This window comes from Dipodomys spectabilis, unplaced genomic scaffold (assembly GCF_019054845.1).
Source record: "Dipodomys spectabilis isolate Male_0828 unplaced genomic scaffold, ASM1905484v1 ptg000491l, whole genome shotgun sequence".
Taxonomy (NCBI): Eukaryota; Metazoa; Chordata; class Mammalia; order Rodentia; family Heteromyidae; genus Dipodomys; species Dipodomys spectabilis.
The window spans coordinates 949,383-956,927 of record NW_024871168.1 but is presented as its reverse complement, the minus strand read 5'-3'; the positions used below and the strand labels follow the sequence as shown (position 1 = coordinate 956,927).

General features: G+C 33.6%; 1 pseudogene; it reads left to right on the top strand.

Annotated features, from left to right (window-relative positions):
• The first annotated feature begins 4,113 nt into the window (after nt 1–4,113).
• Nucleotides 4,114–4,210, top strand: LOC122098753 (annotated as a pseudogene).
• Nucleotides 4,211–7,545: the final 3,335 nt, after the last annotated feature.

Here is a 7,545-nt window from a genome sequence, read left to right as displayed (position 1 = left end):
GATGTAGCAGTGGTGGAGCCTGTATGGCTCTTCAGCTTCACTAGACTTGAAGCCAAGAAGCTGTGATTAATTGGAACTCGGCAAGAGCTAAGAGAAGGACATAGAAGTAGGACATAGAAGCATTGTCCTTTTGTAACACACTTTCTTCCAAGGTATGGGTGATTTAACTCTATTCTCCTCCATACATCTTGGTGAACTAATGCAAGACCAAGAGAAAAATAATCTATTGAAATAATTTTGCATAGAATAACTTCACTGTTTCTGATATAGTATCTAAGGAGAATCTTAAGAGAGAAGATAAAAGTGCAGTTTTTTTTGTTTCTTCTAAGCATCTTGTTAGCAAAATATATCTTTGAGGTTAGACAATTCTGATTGAACCAACAAGTGATGTAGTACTTTTTATTGTGGGGACTTTAGCCAGAAGAAGTCTTTCAAGGTAAAAAAAAAAATGCAGCCAAATATTTGTGATTAGAGCCCCTTGGACTGTTTCCTGGAGACAAAGTTTAGCATTAGATTTCTCCTCATTAACATAGATGTTGTTTCATGGCAACCAAATGCAAGAGGGAAGTTTAATGGACTCACTTGGCCAATTAAACAGCATGAAAGAAGAAAATGACAAATAATATTTAATGAAATTATTTTGACCAATTACTTTGCCAGAGGAAAAAGGAAAAATATAATTCAAAATCAATTGACTTAAAAGTTTGAAGAAAGAGTAGTGAAGAGAGATTAGAGAAAATATAGAGGATTGTTTTCTCTCCAGTGGAGTAATGGGTTCTTGATCTTGTTTCTTCCATTCTACCTCACAAGCTACCAAGTGTTTCTCAGGACTGGATTATACAGTTCAGACAGAAAACTCATAGAAGAAAGATACTGTTTAGAGCAGATGTAGGTGCTTTATAACCTTAGACAATCTATTTAATTCTGTTCAAAATTCTCCCCTACCCCAAACTTCCTCTTTGAACAGCTTTGTTTGCTTTTCCCAAGAATGCCCTTCATTAACTGATTCAAATTTTGAGAGGTCATATTCATACTCTCTAGAGATTGCTGTTTGGTTGTGATTTTTGTGTGTTTTTGTTTCTTGTGTTTTTAAACTGAATTTTAAAAGGTTGTGCAATTTTGTTACAATTAAATATCCATCTAATTGTCCAATGCTCCTAGATCAGAGTCACTCCTTCCATCATTCTCAACCAACCCTTTCTCCAAGATTTATTTCCAATTTACCACTCCCTTTATGATATGTGTACATTGAGTATTCTAGCTGTACTTACCCCTTGTTCATTTTTCATTCATTCTATGTCTTTATTATAATTCCTCTCTGGTTTCAACTTCCTGATAGTCATTCTGTTAAACTATCTATTAATACTTTGAAAGGTTTATATACATTCCATGGAGTCTCAATCCTGCATATTCTTGAACTGATGTCAGCTTATATTTCCATAATTCATTCATCTGCAGCAACAATTTGCAAGACTGGAGACGTGAAGCACCTAAACATGATTTTATTCTCACCCATTTGGAAGATTAATCTTTAGTCAAAAAGAAAGTTAAAAAATAGCTTAGAATGTATTCCTAACAATGAAAAAATAGCTTAGAATGTATTCCTAACAATGAATTTTTATAAATGGCTTTGTACAATGGTGTGATTCTTTTATTTTACATGGAATAATATTTTCTACTACCTATAAGTTTTGGAAAAAGAAGAAAATTGACTTTATTCCTAGAGAGGAATATGATAGAAATAGAAGACAGATATTATGTTTGTCATATCTCTGATGAGTACCCATATTCAAGACTTAGTCATATTTCTTACTATGTTAGACAGAGGGAAAACATAAAATAACATATGATAAGGCAACTATTTGTGATTTTTTTTTAATGTACCTTAATAAATGATGAAATTTATTAGGTAACGTTTGGGTTTGAAATTTAGGAGGCTGATCTATTTAACACACTTCTGGAAGTCTCTTACTGAAAAACACAAATTGTGGGTGGTATTATTTCTACACTTTAATGAATGGTTGAACATGTTTGGCATTAGTGCTGTGTAAATAATTCAACTCTATTGTAACTTGCTCCCTATACTTGAAAAACTTGTAATGTCACTAAGTATCATCAACTTGTCAAATGTTATTTTGGCGAATGTGATTTCAAAATGTTTATTTGAAAAGGAATACACTTTCAGGAGATTAAATATAGATTATCATTGGTTTGAGAGTGACATTTTTATACCACAGAAACATGTTGTACTGAATTCCCAGTGTTTGAAGCACTCTTTAGTGCTTCAAATGTTTTTCTGAATTACATTTGAGCTCTAAGTCAAGATTTCAGGGCTTTGGTAGACCAATTATTGATCTATCCTCCCAGAAACTATTTTTTGGCCCACTTATGTTGGAATAAAATCTTTCGTTAATAATAGGTGAGGGGTATTAAAAATAATCTTATGACACTTTGTGAACTTGTTCACTCATATGGGCTGGTCATCTGTAAGTTGAATGTTTAAATTACAGTACTTTCTCTCAAATTTTGCGATCTCATCCTTCATTTTAAGTAGCCTTGTATTTCACAATTGCTTACTTCTAATTCCTGCATCTCAAGGAATTGGTGCCCTGAAATATAGGAAATGCGAAATTGAGATGGGTCTTCAATTACTTTGTGTTGATATGTTGCATGGGCTTTGGTGAGAAGTTTTGCCCCTGTTATCTGATGATGCAGGTAACTCGGACCTGGGTTCCTAGTATGCATGGGTATTGCAGAAGAATAATATTTTTTAGACATCTTAGCAAAATTTGGGCATAATCAGTAGGAATGCTTTAGAAATATGGAGAAAAACAGTTTGGGACAAGCGAATTAAAACAATAAACAGCAGCAGAGTAAAATCCATTATTGCTTAGAGGAAAACATTGTTTTTTTTTACCATGTGGATTCAGAAGACCAAGAACAGTTAGAATGTATCATAAGTTTATGCTAAAAACATTGCATTGATACTTTTATAGTCTAATATATATTTTAAACCTAATTATTTATATTCCAATTCTATTTATTGGAATAAATAAATATCAATTTATTTGTCAAACTATCAACTAATTCTAGTCAGTTTCAATGTGTGAAATATAAAATCAGCACATATCAATATAAAATATATAACTATATATAATATAATTAAAAAGCACACGTTTTGTATTGTTCTGTTGCAGTTACTGTATTAAAGGCAACTCTATTTTAAAGTATTATTCCATTATCTCTACTTCAGTGTCTGATAGAGTTAGACCTAAAGATTTACCATTTGTAGATTTACAGCATGGAGGCAATAGGAAACACTGTGATTAAAACATTATCAATTTAATGCCTAATAATGAGGAAAAACATATGCACTTCTCCTGCAACTATGAAAATATTGGGTGATAAAAAGGCAGTAGTGTAAGTTGCTGCATGGTTGGATGGTAGACAGGCCAGGACATTAAGTAATCATGCATACCAACAATTTTTTCACCTTCTTGGCGTTAGCTACTTTTGAAATGGAAGGTATAATAAACAATTATATTTTGATAAAATACCTTCTAGTCTGAACAGTTCTGTTTGAACTGTTCATCTCTCTATGATCCCTTGTAACCAAGATTAGTTTTCTTCTAGTAAGACAATCTATGCTGTCAGGGTAAGATATTCTGGTTGGGCTGTTCCCACATGGAAGAAGTGTAAAGGCTCAGGTAGACATTTGTTCCTGTAACACCTCATTTGGGAAAATGTCAGCTGAAGAAGTTTAGAAGTAGCTCTTAAGCAACACTTACTTTGAATCCATTAGGTCCACAAAGCTAATTCAGTTGAATAAATAAGTACTTGAAAAAGCCATCACCTTTGGACCTATCTATAAATAATTGAGAGTATGATCAAATTCCAAATAAAAAGACTTAAGATAGTCATTGACAAAAAAATTTTGCAAATGTGAGCAATCGACTGATAAATATAAACTTTCCACTATTCACAGAATTTTAGGGAAATAAGATCGATAGCATTGTTAGGAACAATAAAGTTTCCTTGTTACAAGTAGGCACCCATAGATATAAACCTGCATAAAGATTGCATGATTAACTACTTAAATATAGAGGATACTACACGCTTTAGCAGCACGTATACTCAAATTAAAATACAGAGATTAACATGGCACTTGCACAAGGATAATATGAAAATTTGAGAAGTATTCCATATTTTTCATTCTTCAGATTCAAGAAATGAAAAACAGTTATTAAAAAGTTGATTACAAAATTACAAGTGTAAAAATACACGTAATTCATATAATTTAGTTTGACATCAGTGTATTAAATCTTCACCTCAGAAAGGCGTTTACATAGCATAAACTTTACAAATATTCTCAAATTAGACAACATTGTCATTTTATCCCAAATAAAAATAATATTAAGTCCTAGAAAAAAAGGAAGCAAACAGTTTCTATATGGAATGCAATCGGAAAGGACACACTAATGAACCTATATATTATAAAATAATGTAGAATTCAAAGTATATCTAGGAGAAAATAAAATAAGTTATGAACATTTTGCAAACATATAATATAGAATATTTTAAAATATACTTTTTCAGACAAGCACAAGAAATATTTTAGTTTCTGTACTACTCATTTCAACAGATAAATTAAAATTATTTCTGATTAAAAAAATCACAAACTCTGAAGAAATTATTATACATATATACAAAAAATATTGAATACATTTTGACATCCAAGGCAGGCAATTCACTTGGAAGAATTCCACGGAATCCATGAATTTTTACAGTAAAATATTGGTGCTGCCAGGCATTGGTGGTTCATGCCTATAATCCTTGCTACACAGGAGGTTGAGATCTGAGGATCATGGTTCAAAGCCAGCCTGGGAAGGAAAGTCTGTGGTACACTTATCTCAAATAAACCACTAGAAAACTGGAAGTGGAGCTGTGTCTCAAGTGGTAGAGCACTAACCTTGAGCTGAAGAGCACAGGGATAGCTCCCAGGCCCAGATTTCAAGCCCCATGACTGACCAAAAAATATATATATTGCTCTTATTTGGATTGTGAAAATATTTTGTAGGGACACAAAAGATGGACTTGCATTTTTGAAATTTAAGAAACTTAACCCGACCATTAGGACTTCAGTGAACAATTTGTATAGCCTATCACAACTTCATGTAGTGATACATACTTATCCTTTTGGCAATATCAAATACAGTATCTTCTATGTTGTTCTTCCGGCCTGGTTTTATATAATGGTTCAACAGAAGGTGATCCAGCGTATCCTTGCTATCTCAGTTCTCAGCAACAAGATGTAAAGGTGTCAAAAATTCTTTAGTTTGGGGAAGTGGCGCTGTGGCTCAAGCAGTAGAGTGCTCGCCTTGAGCTGAAGAGCACAGCGACAGCACCCAAGCCCAGAGCTCCAGCCCCACAACCGACCAAAAAAAACCACAACAACAACAAAAAACAAACAAACAAAAATATTTGGGCTGGGAATATGGCTCAGTGGTAGAGCACTTAGCTTGCATGCATGAGGCCCTAGGTTCGATTCCTCAGCACCACATAAGCAGGAAAAAAAAGCCAGAAGTGGTGCTGTGGCTCAAGTGGTAGAGCGCTAGCCTTGAGCTGAAGAGCTGAGGGACAGCGTCCAGGCCCAGAGTTCAGGTCCCACTACCAAACCAAAAAAAATTTTTTTAAAAAAATGAGTCCTTTAGTCTGGACATTGGTATCTGTATCATGATGAAGTAAGAAAGAAGCCACTCTGGTATTATTCCATGTATATGCACTGTGCAGGGGTGATCAGTCATCTACAGTTATTGCATGTGCCGCTTGAGACATCAACTCACTGATAATGTCTAAGTGTCCACTGTAGGCTTCTCGAAGAGGGGTATACTCATCATCATCCCTACTATTCACATGAGTGGCCTTTTGAGAAAGAAGTCTCCGCAATGTAATAAGCTGAATATTTTTGGCAGCCCAATGAAGAAAATTGCTTGGATCCTTCTCCAATTTTATTTCTTGCAATTGATACCATTCCTTACTTTTTCATCTTGTTCCCCATATTCCTAAGAATTGCCTAACCAGAGACTTTGAGTGCCAGTGGGAATGAGGTGTCCATGTATTTCCCTAATATTTCACATTGGTTGAACTGGTCAGAAATATCCGGTGAATTTTCTGCAACTGTTTATTCATCATGATTTTTTTCTCTTTTTCCAATTTTACTATTCGAAATTATTCTAACTGGAGAGTAGGGAATTGATGGAGAGCAGCGGAAAGATGTTCCTCCATATTCAAATGTACACACTGAAAATGAGGAAATGTGATGTCTTCATGTGCAGCTTATTCTAGGAATGAGAAAATAGGAAATAATGCCTTTTATATAAATGATATGGGAAATGGCAGTGGAAAAAGTGAAATGATGCAACCAAAAATATAAAAGCAAAATAAATTAGGATAATTATGGAGCAATCATATTATCTATGAGAACCAAGAAAGGGAGAGAGAAAGAGAGAGACAGATGTTTAATGACCTAGCTAGCCACAAAATCCATGCCTCTGATCAATTTATAGAGCAAACAAATATTTATTTTTAAAAGAGATGGAAATAGAATTTATGTATTTACTTGAAATTAGTAAATACATTTTTAGTAGCCTATGTAAAGAGATATAACTTTGACAAAATTACACACAATAAACTAAATCCTTGATAATTCTAGTAACAGATCTGACTGAAATCAGTTGAATCATACTTTTCCTGTACAATGAAGGAATAAGAAGGTAGTAAAGCAGCTAGAGAAAGCAGGGAGATTGTATCTGTGACAAAACTTTGTGGAAATTGGTATTGAGGATTTCTTACTGGTGATCCACTTGCACTGGAAGCATGATTGTGAAGTATTGCTTGCTGATTCTGAACTATTGATTTGATCATAATATTCTCCAAGAAGAAAATGAGAATTGATAGTTAAGGACTACTAATACGTTTTGACTTTCTCACTAAGCACTTTCAATCATCAAAATCACATGAAGACAATAGTCAGGCCTACATTTTAGATGAAAGCAAGTGTCTTTAAAAAAACAAAGAATGTATGTAGTCATGCAAAGGACTTCTGTTTTACCAATGCCTCATACATTTTTCTAATGTTGGGTACCAATAAATAATGGATCTATTAGAAAACTCTTAAAGCTCGTATGTTCAATAGTGAGTTCTCTTACACTATATCATGGTATTGTTTGTGTATGGTTTTAATAATAAATTTACATTACTAACTTGAATTTCTGACAGGACAGTATCATCACTGTACATCTTGCTTCTATACTCTCATTTTAAAATTACTATATAAGTATGGGCATTAGATAACTATAGAGGAAAAAGTAGAAGCCACACCGATGGCTTATGTCTTTAGTACTAGTTAATAAGAAAGATGAATTCTGAGGATTGTGGTTTGAAAGCAGACCAAGAAAAAAAAAGTCCATTAGATTCTGATTTGAAAGTAACAATCAAAAGCTAGAAATGGAGCTGTGGTACAAGCAGTAAAATACTAGCCTTGAG